Below are 19,474 nucleotides of genomic sequence, written 5' to 3'. Positions count from 1 at the left end.
TTCAAGCTAAAAGGAAACCATTAGGTGCATTTTATAGAGAATCTCATTTCGAATAAGAAAAAGTCAACCGCAACCGCGTAACTCGTACCCGTGAGAAAAAAATCGCAAAAATCTGTTTCGAATGCCATGATTTTTCGGAGTGATTTTTCCAAGGGAGGGTACCGTGGATTTTCGAGAAAAAAAAATTTCAAGCTAAAAGGAAACCATTAGGTGCATTTTATAGAGAATCTGATTTGGAATAAGAAAAAGTCAACCGCAACCGCGTAACTCGTACCCGTGAGAAAAAAATCGCAAAAATCTGTTTCGAATGCCATGATTTTTCGGAGTCATTTTTCCAAGGGAGGGTACTGTGGATTTTCGAGAAAAAAAATTCAAGCAAAAAGGAAACCATTAGGTGCATTTTATAGAGAATCTCATTTCGAATAAGAAAAAGTCAACCGCAACCGCGTAACTCGTACCCGTGAGAAAAAAATCGCAAAAATCTGTTTCGAATGCCATGATTTTTCGGAGTCATTTTTCCAAGGGAGGGTACTGTGGATTTTCGAGAACAAAAAATTTCAAGCTAAAAGGAAACCATTAGGTGCATTTTATAGAGAATCTGATTTCGAATAAGAAAAAGTCAACCGCAACCGCGTAACTCGTACCCGTGAGAAAAAAATCGCAAAAATCTGTTTCGAATGCCATGATTTTTCCGAGTCATTTTTCCAAGGGAGGGTACTGTGGATTTTCGAGAACAAAAAATTTCAAGCTAAAAGGAAACCATTAGGTGCATTTTATAGAGAATCTCATTTCGAATAAGAAAAAGTCAACCGCAACCGCGTAACTCGTACCCGTGAGAAAAAAATCGCAAAAATCTGTTTCGAATGCCATGATTTTTCGGAGTCATTTTTCCAAGGGAGGGTACTGTGGATTTTCGAGAACAAAAAATTTCAAGCTAAAAGGAAACCATTAGGTGCATTTTATAGAGAATCTGATTTCGAATAAGAAAAAGTCAACCGCAACCGCGTAACTCGTACCCGTGAGAAAAAAATCGCAAAAATCTGTTTCGAATGCCATGATTTTTCCGAGTCATTTTTCCAAGGGAGGGTACTGTGGATTTTCGAGAAAAAAAAATTTCAAGCTAAAAGGAAACCATTAGGTGCATTTTATAGAGAATCTCATTTCGAATAAGAAAAAGTCAACCGCAACCGCGTAACTCGTACCCGTGAGAAAAAAATCGCAAAAATCTGTTTCGAATGCCATGATTTTTCGGAGTCATTTTTCCAAGGGAGGGTACTGTGGATTTTCGAGAAAAAAAAATTTCAAGCTAAAAGGAAACCATTAGGTGCATTTTATAGAGAATCTGATTTCGAATAAGAAAAAGTCAACCGCAACCGCGTAACTCGTACCCGTGAGAAAAAAATCGCAAAAATCTGTTTCGAATGCCATGATTTTTCCGAGTCATTTTTCCAAGGGAGGGTACTGTGGATTTTCGAGAAAAAAAAATTTCAAGCTAAAAGGAAACCATTAGGTGCATTTTATAGAGAATCTCATTTCGAATAAGAAAAAGTCAACCGCAACCGCGTAACTCGTACCCGTGAGAAAAAAATCGCAAAAATCTGTTTCGAATGCCATGATTTTTCGGAGTGATTTTTCCAAGGGAGGGTACCGTGGATTTTCGAGAAAAAAAAATTTCAAGCTAAAAGGAAACCATTAGGTGCATTTTATAGAGAATCTGATTTGGAATAAGAAAAAGTCAACCGCAACCGCGTAACTCGTACCCGTGAGAAAAAAATCGCAAAAATCTGTTTCGAATGCCATGATTTTTCGGAGTCATTTTTCCAAGGGAGGGTACTGTGGATTTTCGAGAAAAAAAATTCAAGCAAAAAGGAAACCATTAGGTGCATTTTATAGAGAATCTCATTTCGAATAAGAAAAAGTCAACCGCAACCGCGTAACTCGTACCCGTGAGAAAAAAATCGCAAAAATCTGTTTCGAATGCCATGATTTTTCGGAGTCATTTTTCCAAGGGAGGGTACTGTGGATTTTCGAGAACAAAAAATTTCAAGCTAAAAGGAAACCATTAGGTGCATTTTATAGAGAATCTGATTTCGAATAAGAAAAAGTCAACCGCAACCGCGTAACTCGTACCCGTGAGAAAAAAATCGCAAAAATCTGTTTCGAATGCCATGATTTTTCCGAGTCATTTTTCCAAGGGAGGGTACTGTGGATTTTCGAGAACAAAAAATTTCAAGCTAAAAGGAAACCATTAGGTGCATTTTATAGAGAATCTCATTTCGAATAAGAAAAAGTCAACCGCAACCGCGTAACTCGTACCCGTGAGAAAAAAATCGCAAAAATCTGTTTCGAATGCCATGATTTTTCGGAGTCATTTTTCCAAGGGAGGGTACTGTGGATTTTCGAGAACAAAAAATTTCAAGCTAAAAGGAAACCATTAGGTGCATTTTATAGAGAATCTGATTTCGAATAAGAAAAAGTCAACCGCAACCGCGTAACTCGTACCCGTGAGAAAAAAATCGCAAAAATCTGTTTCGAATGCCATGATTTTTCCGAGTCATTTTTCCAAGGGAGGGTACTGTGGATTTTCGAGAAAAAAAAATTTCAAGCTAAAAGGAAACCATTAGGTGCATTTTATAGAGAATCTGATTTCGAATAAGAAAAAGTCAACCGCAACCGCGTAACTCGTACCCGTGAGAAAAAAATCGCAAAAAATCTGTTTCGAATGCCATGATTTTTCCGAGTCATTTTTCCAAGGGAGGGTACTGTGGATTTTCGAGAAAAAAAAATTTCAAGCTAAAAGGAAACCATTAGGTGCATTTTATAGAGAATCTCATTTCGAATAAGAAAAAGTCAACCGCAACCGCGTAACTCGTACCCGTGAGAAAAAAATCGCAAAAATCTGTTTCGAATGCCATGATTTTTCGGAGTCATTTTTCCAAGGGAGGGTACTGTGGATTTTCGAGAAAAAAAAATTTCAAGCTAAAAGGAAACCATTAGGTGCATTTTATAGAGAATCTGATTTCGAATAAGAAAAAGTCAACCGCAACCGCGTAACTCGTACCCGTGAGAAAAAAATCGCAAAAATCTGTTTCGAATGCCATGATTTTTCCGAGTCATTTTTCCAAGGGAGGGTACTGTGGATTTTCGAGAAAAAAAATTTCAAGCTAAAAGGAAACCATTAGGTGCATTTTATAGAGAATCTCATTTCGAATAAGAAAAAGTCAACCGCAACCGCGTAACTCGTACCCGTGAGAAAAAAATCGCAAAAATCTGTTTGGAATGCCATGATTTTTCCGAGTCATTTTTCCAAGGGAGGGTACTGTGGATTTTCGAGAAAAAAAAATTTCAAGCTAAAAGGAAACCATTAGGTGCATTTTATAGAGAATCTCATTTCGAATAAGAAAAAGTCAACCGCAACCGCGTAACTCGTACCCGTGAGAAAAAAATCGCAAAAATCTGTTTGGAATGCCATGATTTTTCCGAGTCATTTTTCCAAGGGAGGGTACTGTGGATTTTCGAGAAAAAAAAATTTCAAGCTAAAAGGAAACCATTAGGTGCATTTTATAGAGAATCTGATTTCGAATAAGAAAAAGTCAACCGCAACCGCGTAACTCGTACCCGTGAGAAAAAAATCGCAAAAAATCTGTTTCGAATGCCATGATTTTTCCGAGTCATTTTTCCAAGGGAGGGTACTGTGGATTTTCGAGAAAAAAAAATTTCAAGCTAAAAGGAAACCATTAGGTGCATTTTATAGAGAATCTCATTTCGAATAAGAAAAAGTCAACCGCAACCGCGTAACTCGTACCCGTGAGAAAAAAATCGCAAAAATCTGTTTCGAATGCCATGATTTTTCCGAGTCATTTTTCCAAGGGAGGGTACTGTGGATTTTCGAGAAAAAAAAATTTCAAGCTAAAAGGAAACCATTAGGTGCATTTTATAGAGAATCTCATTTCGAATAAGAAAAAGTCAACCGCAACCGCGTAACTCGTACCCGTGAGAAAAGAATCGCTAAAATCTGTTTGGAATGCCATGATTTTTCCGAGTCATTTTTCCAAGGGAGGGTACTGTGGATTTTCGAGAAAAAAAAATTTCAAGCTGAAAGGAAACCATTAGGTGCATTTTATAGAGAATCTGATTTCGAATAAGAAAAAGTCAACCGCAACCGCGTAACTCGTACCCGTGAGAAAAAAATCGCAAAAAATCTGTTTCGAATGCCATGATTTTTCCGAGTCATTTTTCCAAGGGAGGGTACTGTGGATTTTCGAGAAAAAAAAATTTCAAGCTAAAAGGAAACCATTAGGTGCATTTTATAGAGAATCTCATTTCGAATAAGAAAAAGTCAACCGCAACCGCGTAACTCGTACCCGTGAGAAAAAAATCGCAAAAATCTGTTTGGAATGCCATGATTTTTCCGAGTCATTTTTCCAAGGGAGGGTACTGTGGATTTTCGAGAACAAAAAATTTCAAGCTAAAAGGAAACCATTAGGTGCATTTTATAGAGAATCTCATTTCGAATAAGAAAAAGTCAACCGCAACCGCGTAACTCGTACCCGTGAGAAAAAAATCGCAAAAATCTGTTTCGAATGCCATGATTTTTCGGAGTCATTTTTCCAAGGGAGGGTACTGTGGATTTTCGAGAACAAAAAATTTCAAGCTAAAAGGAAACCATTAGGTGCATTTTATAGAGAATCTGATTTCGAATAAGAAAAAGTCAACCGCAACCGCGTAACTCGTACCCGTGAGAAAAAAATCGCAAAAATCTGTTTCGAATGCCATGATTTTTCCGAGTCATTTTTCCAAGGGAGGGTACTGTGGATTTTCGAGAAAAAAAAATTTCAAGCTAAAAGGAAACCATTAGGTGCATTTTATAGAGAATCTGATTTCGAATAAGAAAAAGTCAACCGCAACCGCGTAACTCGTACCCGTGAGAAAAAAATCGCAAAAAATCTGTTTCGAATGCCATGATTTTTCCGAGTCATTTTTCCAAGGGAGGGTACTGTGGATTTTCGAGAAAAAAAAATTTCAAGCTAAAAGGAAACCATTAGGTGCATTTTATAGAGAATCTCATTTCGAATAAGAAAAAGTCAACCGCAACCGCGTAACTCGTACCCGTGAGAAAAAAATCGCAAAAATCTGTTTCGAATGCCATGATTTTTCGGAGTCATTTTTCCAAGGGAGGGTACTGTGGATTTTCGAGAAAAAAAAATTTCAAGCTAAAAGGAAACCATTAGGTGCATTTTATAGAGAATCTGATTTCGAATAAGAAAAAGTCAACCGCAACCGCGTAACTCGTACCCGTGAGAAAAAAATCGCAAAAATCTGTTTCGAATGCCATGATTTTTCCGAGTCATTTTTCCAAGGGAGGGTACTGTGGATTTTCGAGAAAAAAAAATTTCAAGCTAAAAGGAAACCATTAGGTGCATTTTATAGAGAATCTCATTTCGAATAAGAAAAAGTCAACCGCAACCGCGTAACTCGTACCCGTGAGAAAAAAATCGCAAAAATCTGTTTGGAATGCCATGATTTTTCCGAGTCATTTTTCCAAGGGAGGGTACTGTGGATTTTCGAGAAAAAAAAATTTCAAGCTAAAAGGAAACCATTAGGTGCATTTTATAGAGAATCTCATTTCGAATAAGAAAAAGTCAACCGCAACCGCGTAACTCGTACCCGTGAGAAAAAAATCGCAAAAATCTGTATCGAATGCCATGATTTTTCCGAGTCATTTTTCCAAGGGAGGGTACTGTGGATTTTCGAGAAAAAAAAATGTCAAGCTAAAAGGAAACCATTAGGTGCATTTTATAGAGAATCTCATTTCGAATAAGAAAAAGTCAACCGCAACCGCGTAACTCGTACCCGTGAGAAAAAAATCGCAAAAATCTGTTTGGAATGCCATGATTTTTCCGAGTCATTTTTCCAAGGGAGGGTACTGTGGATTTTCGAGAAAAAAAAATTTCAAGCTAAAAGGAAACCATTAGGTGCATTTTATAGAGAATCTGATTTCGAATAAGAAAAAGTCAACCGCAACCGCGTAACTCGTACCCGTGAGAAAAAAATCGCAAAAAATCTGTTTCGAATGCCATGATTTTTCCGAGTCATTTTTCCAAGGGAGGGTACTGTGGATTTTCGAGAAAAAAAAATTTCAAGCTAAAAGGAAACCATTAGGTGCATTTTATAGAGAATCTCATTTCGAATAAGAAAAAGTCAACCGCAACCGCGTAACTCGTACCCGTGAGAAAAAAATCGCAAAAATCTGTTTCGAATGCCATGATTTTTCCGAGTCATTTTTCCAAGGGAGGGTACTGTGGATTTTCGAGAAAAAAAAATTTCAAGCTAAAAGGAAACCATTAGGTGCATTTTATAGAGAATCTCATTTCGAATAAGAAAAAGTCAACCGCAACCGCGTAACTCGTACCCGTGAGAAAAGAATCGCTAAAATCTGTTTGGAATGCCATGATTTTTCCGAGTCATTTTTCCAAGGGAGGGTACTGTGGATTTTCGAGAAAAAAAAATTTCAAGCTAAAAGGAAACCATTAGGTGCATTTTATAGAGAATCTGATTTCGAATAAGAAAAAGTCAACCGCAACCGCGTAACTCGTACCCGTGAGAAAAAAATCGCAAAAAATCTGTTTCGAATGCCATGATTTTTCCGAGTCATTTTTCCAAGGGAGGGTACTGTGGATTTTCGAGAAAAAAAAATTTCAAGCTAAAAGGAAACCATTAGGTGCATTTTATAGAGAATCTCATTTCGAATAAGAAAAAGTCAACCGCAACCGCGTAACTCGTACCCGTGAGAAAAAAATCGCAAAAATCTGTTTGGAATGCCATGATTTTTCCGAGTCATTTTTCCAAGGGAGGGTACTGTGGATTTTCGAGAAAAAAAAATTTCAAGCTAAAAGGAAACCATTAGGTGCATTTTATAGAGAATCTGATTTCGAATAAGAAAAAGTCAACCGCAACCGCGTAACTCGTACCCGTGAGAAAAAAATCGCAAAAATCTGTTTCGAATGCCATGATTTTTCCGAGTCATTTTTCCAAGGGAGGGTACTGTGGATTTTCGAGAAAAAAAAATTTCAAGCTAAAAGGAAACCATTAGGTGCATTTTATAGAGAATCTCATTTCGAATAAGAAAAAGTCAACCGCAACCGCGTAACTCGTACCCGTGAGAAAAAAATCGCAAAAATCTGTTTCGAATGCCATGATTTTTCCGAGTCATTTTTCCAAGGGAGGGTACTGTGGATTTTCGAGAAAAAAAAATTTCAAGCTAAAAGGAAACCATTAGGTGCATTTTATAGAGAATCTCATTTCGAATAAGAAAAAGTCAACCGCAACCGCGTAACTCGTACCCGTGAGAAAAAAATCGCAAAAATCTGTTTCGAATGCCATGATTTTTCGGAGTCATTTTTCCAAGGGAGGGTACTGTGGATTTTCGAGAAAAAAAATTTCAAGCTAAAAGGAAACCATTAGGTGCATTTTATAGAGAATCTCATTTCGAATAAGAAAAAGTCAACCGCAACCGCGTAACTCGTACCCGTGAGAAAAAAATCGCAAAAATCTGTTTCGAATGCCATGATTTTTCCGAGTCATTTTTCCAAGGGAGGGTACTGTGGATTTTCGAGAAAAAAAAATTTCAAGCTAAAAGGAAACCATTAGGTGCATTTTATAGAGAATCTCATTTCGAATAAGAAAAAGTCAACCGCAACCGCGTAACTCGTACCCGTGAGAAAAAAATCGCAAAAATCTGTTTCGAATGCCATGATTTTTCGGAGTCATTTTTCCAAGGGAGGGTACTGTGGATTTTCGAGAAAAAAAATTTCAAGCTAAAAGGAAACCATTAGGTGCATTTTATAGAGAATCTCATTTCGAATAAGAAAAAGTCAACCGCAACCGCGTAACTCGTACCCGTGAGAAAAAAATCGCAAAAATCTGTTTCGAATGCCATGATTTTTCCGAGTCATTTTTCCAAGGGAGGGTACTGTGGATTTTCGAGAAAAAAAAATTTCAAGCTAAAAGGAAACCATTAGGTGCATTTTATAGAGAATCTCATTTCGAATAAGAAAAAGTCAACCGCAACCGCGTAACTCGTACCCGTGAGAAAAAAATCGCAAAAATCTGTTTCGAATGCCATGATTTTTCGGAGTCATTTTTCCAAGGGAGGGTACTGTGGATTTTCGAGAAAAAAAAATTTCAAGCTAAAAGGAAACCATTAGGTGCATTTTATAGAGAATCTGATTTCGAATAAGAAAAAGTCAACCGCAACCGCGTAACTCGTACCCGTGAGAAAAAAAATCGCAAAAAATCTGTTTCGAATGCCATGATTTTTCCGAGTCATTTTTCCAAGGGAGGGTACTGTGGATTTTCGAGAAAAAAAATTTCAAGCTAAAAGGAAACCATTAGGTGCATTTTATAGAGAATCTCATTTCGAATAAGAAAAAGTCAACCGCAACCGCGTAACTCGTACCCGTGAGAAAAAAATCGCAAAAATCTGTTTCGAATGCCATGATTTTTCCGAGTCATTTTTCCAAGGGAGGGTACTGTGGATTTTCGAGAAAAAAAAATTTCAAGCTAAAAGGAAACCATTAGGTGCATTTTATAGAGAATCTCATTTCGAATAAGAAAAAGTCAACCGCAACCGCGTAACTCGTACCCGTGAGAAAAAAATCGCAAAAATCTGTTTCGAATGCCATGATTTTTCGGAGTCATTTTTCCAAGGGAGGGTACTGTGGATTTTCGAGAAAAAAAAATTTCAAGCTAAAAGGAAACCATTAGGTGCATTTTATAGAGAATCTGATTTCGAATAAGAAAAAGTCAACCGCAACCGCGTAACTCGTACCCGTGAGAAAAAAAATCGCAAAAAATCTGTTTCGAATGCCATGATTTTTCCGAGTCATTTTTCCAAGGGAGGGTACTGTGGATTTTCGAGAAAAAAAAATTTCAAGCTAAAAGGAAACCATTAGGTGCATTTTATAGAGAATCTCATTTCGAATAAGAAAAAGTCAACCGCAACCGCGTAACTCGTACCCGTGAGAAAAAAATCGCAAAAATCTGTTTCGAATGCCATGATTTTTCGGAGTCATTTTTCCAAGGGAGGGTACTGTGGATTTTCGAGAAAAAAAAATTTCAAGCTAAAAGGAAACCATTAGGTGCATTTTATAGAGAATCTCATTTCGAATAAGAAAAAGTCAACCGCAACCGCGTAACTCGTACCCGTGAGAAAAAAATCGCAAAAATCTGTTTCGAATGCCATGATTTTTCGGAGTCATTTTTCCAAGGGAGGGTACTGTGGATTTTCGAGAAAAAAAAATTTCAAGCTAAAAGGAAACCATTAGGTGCATTTTATAGAGAATCTCATTTCGAATAAGAAAAAGTCAACCGCAACCGCGTAACTCGTACCCGTGAGAAAAAAATCGCAAAAATCTGTTTCGAATGCCATGATTTTTCCGAGTCATTTTTCCAAGGGAGGGTACTGTGGATTTTCGAGAAAAAAAAATTTCAAGCTAAAAGGAAACCATTAGGTGCATTTTATAGAGAATCTCATTTCGAATAAGAAAAAGTCAACCGCAACCGCGTAACTCGTACCCGTGAGAAAAAAATCGCAAAAATCTGTTTCGAATGCCATGATTTTTCGGAGTCATTTTTCCAAGGGAGGGTACTGTGGATTTTCGAGAAAAAAAAATTTCAAGCTAAAAGGAAACCATTAGGTGCATTTTATAGAGAATCTGATTTCGAATAAGAAAAAGTCAACCGCAACCGTGTAACTCGTACCCGTGAGAAAAAAATCGCAAAAATCTGTTTCGAATGCCATGATTTTTCCGAGTCATTTTTCCAAGGGAGGGTACTGTGGATTTTCGAGAAAAAAAATTTCAAGCTAAAAGGAAACCATTAGGTGCATTTTATAGAGAATCTCATTTCGAATAGGAAAAAGTCAACCGCAACCGCGTAACTCGTACCCGTGAGAAAAAAATCACAAAAATCTATTTCGAATGCCATGATTTTTCGGAGTCATTTTTCCAAGGGAGTGTACTGTGGATTTTCGAGAAAAAAAAATTTCAAGCTAAAAGGAAACCATTAGGTGCATTTTATAGAGAATCTGATTTCGAATAAGAAAAAGTCAACCGCAACCGCGTAACTCGTACCCGTGAGAAAAAAATCGCAAAAATCTGTTTGGAATGCCATGATTTTTCCGAGTCATTTTTCCAAGGGAGGGTACTGTGGATTTTCGAGAAAAAAAAATTTCAAGCCAAAAGGAAACCATTAGGTGCATTTTATAGAGTATCTGATTTCGAATAAGAAAAAGTCAACCGCAACCGCGTAACTCGTACCCGTGAGAAAAAAATCGCAAAAATCTGTTTCGAATGCCATGATTTTTCCGAGTCATTTTTCCAAGGGAGGGTACTGTGGATTTTCGAGAAAAAAAAATTTCAAGCTAAAAGGAAACCATTAGGTGCATTTTATAGAGAATCTGATTTCGAATAAGAAAAAGTCAACCGCAACCGCGTAACTCGTACCCGTGAGAAAAAAATCGCAAAAAATCTGTTTCGAATGCCATGATTTTTCCGAGTCATTTTTCCAAGGGAGGGTACTGTGGATTTTCGAGAAAAAAAAATTTCAAGCTAAAAGGAAACCATTAGGTGCATTTTATAGAGAATCTGATTTCGAATAAGAAAAAGTCAACCGCAACCGCGTAACTCGTACCCGTGAGAAAAAAATCGCAAAAATCTGTTTCGAATGCCATGATTTTTCGGAGTCATTTTTCCAAGGGAGGGTACTGTGGATTTTCGAGAAAAAAAAATTTCAAGCTAAAAGGAAACCATTAGGTGCATTTTATAGAGAATCTCATTTCGAATAAGAAAAAGTCAACCGCAACCGCGTAACTCGTACCCGTGAGAAAAAAATCGCAAAAATCTGTTTCGAATGCCATGATTTTTCGGAGTCATTTTTCCAAGGGAGGGTACTGTGGATTTTCGAGAAAAAAAAATTTCAAGCTAAAAGGAAACCATTAGGTGCATTTTATAGAGAATCTCATTTCGAATAAGAAAAAGTCAACCGCAACCGCGTAACTCGTACCCGTGAGAAAAAAATCGCAAAAATCTGTTTCGAATGCCATGATTTTTCCGAGTCATTTTTCCAAGGGAGGGTACTGTGGATTTTCGAGAAAAAAAAATTTCAAGCTAAAAGGAAACCATTAGGTGCATTTTATAGAGAATCTCATTTCGAATAAGAAAAAGTCAACCGCAACCGCGTAACTCGTACCCGTGAGAAAAAAATCACAAAAATCTGTTTGGAATGCCATGATTTTTCCGAGTCATTTTTCCAAGGGAGGGTACTGTGGATTTTCGAGAAAAAAAATTTCAAGCTAAAAGGAAACCATTAGGTGCATTTTATAGAGAATCTGATTTCGAATAAGAAAAAGTCAACCGCAACCGCCTAACTCGTACCCGTGAGAAAAAAATCGCAAAAAATCTGTTTCGAATGCCATGATTTTTCCGAGTCATTTTTCCAAGGGAGGGTACTGTGGATTTTCGAGAAAAAAAAATTTCAAGCTAAAAGGAAACCATTAGGTGCATTTTATAGAGAATCTGATTTCGAATAAGAAAAAGTCAACCGCAACCGCGTAACTCGTACCCGTGAGAAAAAAATCGCAAAAATCTGTTTGGAATGCCATGATTTTTCCGAGTCATTTTTCCAAGGGAGGGTACTGTGGATTTTCGAGAAAAAAAAATTTCAAGCTAAAAGGAAACCATTAGGTGCATTTTATAGAGAATCTCATTTCGAATAAGAAAAAGTCAACCGCAACCGCGTAACTCGTACCCGTGAGAAAAAAATCGCAAAAATCTGTTTCGAATGCCATGATTTTTCCGAGTCATTTTTCCAAGGGAGGGTACTGTGGATTTTCGAGAAAAAAAAATTTCAAGCTAAAAGGAAACCATTAGGTGCATTTTATAGAGAATCTGATTTCGAATAAGAAAAAGTCAACCGCAACCGCGTAACTCGTACCCGTGAGAAAAAAATCGCAAAAATCTGTTTCGAATGCCATGATTTTTCCGAGTCATTTTTCCAAGGGAGGGTACTGTGGATTTTCGAGAAAAAAAATTTCAAGCTAAAAGGAAACCATTAGGTGCATTTTATAGAGAATCTGATTTCGAATAAGAAAAAGTCAACCGCAACCGCGTAACTCGTACCCGTGAGAAAAAAATCGCAAAAAATCTGTTTCGAATGCCATGATTTTTCCGAGTCATTTTTCCAAGGGAGGGTACTGTGGATTTTCGAGAAAAAAAAATTTCAAGCTAAAAGGAAACCATTAGGTGCATTTTATAGAGAATCTGATTTCGAATAAGAAAAAGTCAACCGCAACCGCGTAACTCGTACCCGTGAGAAAAAAATCGCAAAAATCTGTTTGGAATGCCATGATTTTTCCGAGTCATTTTTCCAAGGGAGGGTACTGTGGATTTTCGAGAAAAAAAAATTTCAAGCTAAAAGGAAACCATTAGGTGCATTTTATAGAGAATCTCATTTCGAATAAGAAAAAGTCAACCGCAACCGCGTAACTCGTACCCGTGAGAAAAAAATCGCAAAAATCTGTTTCGAATGCCATGATTTTTCCGAGTCATTTTTCCAAGGGAGGGTACTGTGGATTTTCGAGAAAAAAAAATTTCAAGCTAAAAGGAAACCATTAGGTGCATTTTATAGAGAATCTGATTTCGAATAAGAAAAAGTCAACCGCAACCGCGTAACTCGTACCCGTGAGAAAAAAATCGCAAAAATCTGTTTCGAATGCCATGATTTTTCCGAGTCATTTTTCCAAGGGAGGGTACTTAGGATTTTCGAGAAAAAAAAATTTCAAGCTAAAAGGAAACCATTAGCTGCATTTTATAGAGAATCTCATTTCGAATAAGAAAAAGTCAACCGCAACCGCGTAACTCGTACCCGTGAGAAAAAAATCGCAAAAATCTGTTTCGAATGCCATGATTTTTCCGAGTCATTTTTCCAAGGGAGGGTACTGTGGATTTTCGAGAAAAAAAAATTTCAAGCTAAAAGGAAACCATTAGGTGCATTTTATAGAGAATCTCATTTCGAATAAGAAAAAGTCAACCGCAACCGCGTAACTCGTACCCGTGAGAAAAAAATCGCAAAAATCTGTTTCGAATGCCATGATTTTTCCGAGTCATTTTTCCAAGGGAGGGTACTGTGGATTTTCGAGAAAAAAAAATTTCAAGCTAAAAGGAAACCATTAGGTGCATTTTATAGAGAATCTCATTTCGAATAAGAAAAAGTCAACCGCAACCGCGTAACTCGTACCCGTGAGAAAAAAATCGCAAAAATCTGTTTCGAATGCCATGATTTTTCGGAGTCATTTTTCCAAGGGAGGGTACTGTTGATTTTCGAGAAAAAAAAATTTCAAGCTAAAAGGAAACCATTAGGTGCATTTTATAGAGAATCTGATTTCGAATAAGAAAAAGTCAACCGCAACCGCGTAACTCGTACCCGTGAGAAAAAAAATCGCAAAAAATCTGTTTCGAATGCCATGATTTTTCCGAGTCATTTTTCAAAGGGAGGGTACTGTGGATTTTCGAGAAAAAAAAATTTCAAGCTAAAAGGAAACCATTAGGTGCATTTTATAGAGAATCTGATTTCGAATAAGAAAAAGTCAACCGCAACCGCGTAACTCGTACCCGTGAGAAAAAAATCGCAAAAATCTGTTTCGAATGCCATGATTTTTCCGAGTCATTTTTCCAAGGGAGGGTACCGTGGATTTTCGAGAAAAAAAAATTTCAAGCTAAAAGGAAACCATTAGGTGCATTTTATAGAGAATCTGATTTGGAATAAACAAAAGTCAACCGCAACCGCGTAACACGTACCCGTGAGAAAAAAATCGCAAAAATCTGTTTCGAATGCCATGATTTTTCGGAGCCATTTTTCCAAGGGAGGGTACTGTGGATTTTCGAGAAAAAAAAATTTCAAGCTAAAAGGAAACCATTAGGTGCATTTTATAGAGAATCTCATTTCGAATAAGAAAAAGTCAACCGCAACCGCGTAACTCGTACCCGTGAGAAAAAAATCGCAAAAATCTGTTTCGAATGCCATGATTTTTCGGAGTCATTTTTCCAAGGGAGGGTACTGTGGATTTTCGAGAAAAAAAAATTTCAAGCTAAAAGGAAACCATTAGGTGCATTTTATAGAGAATCTCATTTCGAATAAGAAAAAGTCAACCGCAACCGCGTAACTCGTACCCGTGAGAAAAAAATCGCAAAAATCTGTTTCGAATGCCATGATTTTTCGGAGTCATTTTTCCAAGGGAGGGTACCGTGGATTTTAGAGAAAAAAAAATTTCAAGCTAAAAGGAAAACATTAGGTGCATTTTATAGAGAATCTGATTTGGAATAAACAAAAGTCAACCGCAACCGCGTAACTCGTACCCGTGAGAAAAAAATCGCAAAAATCTGTTTCGAATGCCATGATTTTTCGGAGCCATTTTTCCAAGGGAGGGTACTGTGGATTTTCGAGAAAAAAAAATTTCAAGCTAAAAGGAAACCATTAGGTGCATTTTATAGAGAATCTCATTTCGAATAAGAAAAAGTCAACCGCAACCGCGTAACTCGTACCCGTGAGAAAAAAATCGCAAAAATCTGTTTCGAATGCAATGATTTTTCGGAGTCATTTTTCCAAGGGAGGGTACTGTGGATTTTCGAGAAAAAAAATTTCAAGCTAAAAGGAAACCATTAGGTGCATTTTATAGAGAATCTGATTTCGAATAAGAAAAAGTCAACCGCAACCGCGTAACTCGTACCCGTGAGAAAAAAATCGCAAAAATCTGTTTCGAATGCCATGATTTTTCGGAGTCATTTTTCCAAGGGAGGGTACTGTGGATTTTCGAGAAAAAAAAATTTCAAGCTAAAAGGAAACCATTAGGTGCATTTTATAGAGAATCTGATTTCGAATAAGAAAAAGTCAACCGCAACCGCGTAACTCGTACCCGTGAGAAAAAAATCGCAAAAATCTGTTTCGAATGCCATGATTTTTCCGAGTCATTTTTCCAAGGGAGGGTACCGTGGATTTTCGAGAAAAAAAAATTTCAAGCTAAAAGGAAACCATTAGGTGCATTTTATAGAGAATCTGATTTGGAATAAACAAAAGTCAACCGCAACCGCGTAACTCGTACCCGTGAGAAAAAAATCGCAAAAATCTGTTTCGAATGCCATGATTTTTCGGAGCCATTTTTCCAAGGGAGGGTACTGTGGATTTTCGAGAAAGAAAAATTTCAAGCTAAAAGGAAACCATTAGGTGCATTTTATAGAGAATCTCATTTCGAATAAGAAAAAGTCAACCGCAACCGCGTAACTCGTACCCGTGAGAAAAAAATCGCAAAAAATCTGTTTCGAATGCCATGATTTTTCGGAGTCATTTTTCCAAGGGAGGGTACTGTGGACTTTCGAGAAAAAAAAATTTCAAGCTAAAAGGAAACCATTAGGTGCATTTTATAGAGAATCTGATTTCGAATAAGAAAAAGTCAACCGCAACCGCGTAACTCGTACCCGTGAGAAAAAAATCGCAAAAATCTGTTTCGAATGCCATGATTTTTCGGAGTCATTTTTCCAAGGGAGGGTACTGTGGATTTTCGAGAAAAAAAAATTTCAAGCTAAAAGGAAACCATTAGGTGCATTTTATAGAGAATCTGATTTCGAATAAGAAAAAGTCAACCGCAACCGCGTAACTCGTACCCGTGAGAAAAAAATCGCAAAAATCTGTTTCCAATGCCATGATTTTTCGGAGCCATTTTTCCAAGGGAGGGTACTGTGGATTTTCGAGAAAGAAAAATTTCAAGCTAAAAGGAAACCATTAGGTGCATTTTATAGAGAATCTGATTTCGAATAAGAAAAAGTCAACCGCAACCGCGTAACTCGTACCCGTGAGAAAAAAATCGCAAAAATCTGTTTCCAATGCCATGATTTTTCGGAGCCATTTTTCCAAGGGAGGGTACTGTGGATTTTCGAGAAAGAAAAATTTCAAGCTAAAAGGAAACCATTAGGTGCATTTTATAGAGAATCTCATTTCGAATAAGAAAAAGTCAACCGCAACCGCGTAACTCGTACCCGTGAGAAAAAAATCGCAAAAATCTGTTTCGAATGCCATGATTTTTCGGAGTCATTTTTCCAAAGGAGGGTACTGTGGATTTTCGAGAAAAAAAAATTTCAAGCTAAAAGGAAACCATTAGGTGCATTTTATAGAGAATCTCATTTCGAATAAGAAAAAGTCAACCGCAACCGCGTAACTCGTACCCGTGAGAAAAAAAATCGCAAAAAATCTGTTTCGAATGCCATGATTTTTCGGAGTCATTTTTCCAAGGGAGGGTACTGTGGACTTTCGAGAAAAAAAAATTTCAAGCTAAAAGGAAACCATTAGGTGCATTTTATAGAGAATCTCATTTCGAATAAGAAAAAGTCAACCGCAACCGCGTAACTCGTACCCGTGAGAAAAAAATCGCAAAAATCTGTTTCGAATGCCATGATTTTTCCGAGTCATTTTTCCAAGGGAGGGTACTGTGGATTTTCGAGAAAAAAAAATTTCAAGCTAAAAGGAAACCATTAGGTGCATTTTATAGAGAATCTCATTTCGAATAAGAAAAAGTCAACCGCAACCGCGTAACTCGTACCCGTGAGAAAAAAAATCGCAAAAAATCTGTTTCGAATGCCATGATTTTTCGGAGTCATTTTTCCAAGGGAGGGTACTGTGGACTTTCGAGAAAAAAAAATTTCAAGCTAAAAGGAAACCATTAGGTGCATTTTATAGAGAATCTGATTTCGAATAAGAAAAAGTCAACCGCAACCGCGTAACTCGTACCCGTGAGAAAAAAATCGCAAAAATCTGTTTCGAATGCCATGATTTTTCGGAGTCATTTTTCCAAGGGAGGGTACTGTGGATTTTCGAGAAAAAAAAATTTCAAGCTAAAAGGAAACCATTAGGTGCATTTTATAGAGAATCTGATTTCGAATAAGAAAAAGTCAACCGCAACCGCGTAACTCGTACCCGTGAGAAAAAAATCGCAAAAATCTGTTTCGAATGCCATGATTTTTCCGAGTCATTTTTCCAAGGGAGGGTACTGTGGATTTTCGAGAAAAAAAAATTTCAAGCTAAAAGGAAACCATTAGGTGCATTTTATAGAGAATCTCATTTCGAATAAGAAAAAGTCAACCGCAACCGCGTAACTCGTACCCGTGAGAAAAAAATCGCAAAAATCTGTTTCGAATGCCATGATTTTTCCGAGTCATTTTTCCAAGGGAGGGTACTGTGGATTTTCGAGAAAAAAAAATTTCAAGCTAAAAGGAAACCATTAGGTGCATTTTATAGAGAATCTCATTTCGAATAAGAAAAAGTCAACCGCAACCGCGTAACTCGTACCCGTGAGAAAAAAATCGCAAAAATCTGTTTCGAATGCCATGATTTTTCGGAGTCATTTTTCCAAGGGAGGGTACTGTGGATTTTCGAGAAAAAAAAATTTCAAGCTAAAAGGAAACCATTAGGTGCATTTTATAGAGAATCTGATTTCGAATAAGAAAAAGTCAACCGCAACCGCGTAACTCGTACCCGTGAGAAAAAAAATCGCAAAAAATCTGTTTCGAATGCCATGATTTTTCGGAGTCATTTTTCCAAGGGAGGGTACTGTGGATTTTCGAGAAAAAAAAATTTCAAGCTAAAAGGAAACCATTAGGTGCATTTTATAGAGAATCTGATTTCGAATAAGAAAAAGTCAACCGCAACCGCGTAACTCGTACCCGTGAGAAAAAAATCGCAAAAATCTGTTTCGAATGCCATGATTTTTCCGAGTCATTTTTCCAAGGGAGGGTACTGTGGATTTTCGAGAAAAAAAAATTTCAAGCTAAAAGGAAACCATTAGGTGCATTTTATAGAGAATCTGATTTCGAATAAGAAAAAGTCAACCGCAACCGCGTAACTCGTACCCGTGAGAAAAAAATCGCAAAAATCTGTTTCGAATGCCATGATTTTTCCGAGTCATTTTTCCAAGGGAGGGTACCGTGGATTTTCGAGAAAAAAAAATTTCAAGCTAAAAGGAAACCATTAGGTGCATTTTATAGAGAATCTGATTTGGAATAAACAAAAGTCAACCGCAACCGCGTAACTCGTACCCGTGAGAAAAAAATCGCAAAAATCTGTTTCGAATGCCATGATTTTTCGGTGCCATTTTTCCAAGGGAGGGTACTGTGGATTTTCGAGAAAAAAAAATTTCAAGCAAAAAGGAAACCATTAGGTGCATTTTATAGAGAATCTCATTTCGAATAAGAAAAAGTCAACCGCAACCGCGTAACTCGTACCCGTGAGAAAAAAATCGCAAAAATCTGTTTCGAATGCCATGATTTTTCCGAGTCATTTTTCCAAGGGAGGGTACTGTGGATTTTCGAGAAAAAAAATTTCAAGCTAAAAGGAAACCATTAGGTGCATTTTATAGAGAATCTGATTTCGAATAAGAAAAAGTCAACCGCAACCGCGTAACTCGTACCCGTGAGAAAAAAATCGCAAAAATCTGTTTCGAATGCCATGATTTTTCCGAGTCATTTTTCCAAGGGAGGGTACTGTGGATTTTCGAGAAAAAAAAATTTCAAGCTAAAAGGAAACCATTAGGTGCATTTTATAGAGAATCTCATTTCGAATAAGAAAAAGTCAACCGCAACCGCGTAACTCGTACCCGTGAGAAAAAAATCGCAAAAATCTGTTTCGAATGCCATGATTTTTCGGAGTCATTTTTCCAAGGGAGGGTACTGTGGATTTTCGAGAAAAAAAAATTTCAAGCTAAAAGGAAACCATTAGGTGCATTTTATAGAGAATCTGATTTCGAATAAGAAAAAGTCAACCGCAACCGCGTAACTCGTACCCGTGAGAAAAAAAATCGCAAAAAATCTGTTTCGAATGCCATGATTTTTCGGAGTCATTTTTCCAAGGGAGGGTACTGTGGATTTTCGAGAAAAAAAAATTTCAAGCTAAAAGGAAACCATTAGGTGCATTTTATAGAGAATCTGATTTCGAATAAGAAAAAGTCAACCGCAACCGCGTAACTCGTACCCGTGAGAAAAAAATCGCAAAAATCTGTTTCGAATGCCATGATTTTTCCGAGTCATTTTTCCAAGGGAGGGTACTGTGGATTTTCGAGAAAAAAAAATTTCAAGCTAAAAGGAAACCATTAGGTGCATTTTATAGAGAATCTCATTTCGAATAAGAAAAAGTCAACCGCAACCGCGTAACTCGTACCCGTGAGAAAAAAATCGCAAAAATCTGTTTCAAATGCCATGATTTTTCGGAGTCATTTTTCCAAGGGAGGGTACTGTGGATTTTCGAGAAAAAAAAATTTCAAGCTAAAAGGAAACCATTAGGTGCATTTTATAGAGAATCTGATTTCGAATAAGAAAAAGTCAACCGCAACCGCGTAACTCGTACCCGTGAGAAAAAAATCGCAAAAATCTGTTTC

This window comes from Pholcus phalangioides, unplaced genomic scaffold, assembly GCF_987345545.1.
Source record: "Pholcus phalangioides strain wild (caught in Gottingen) unplaced genomic scaffold, Ppha-v1.0 ptg000008l_1, whole genome shotgun sequence".
In the NCBI taxonomy this organism is placed as follows: Eukaryota; Metazoa; Arthropoda; class Arachnida; order Araneae; family Pholcidae; genus Pholcus; species Pholcus phalangioides.
Note: the sequence above shows the minus strand (reverse complement) of the source record.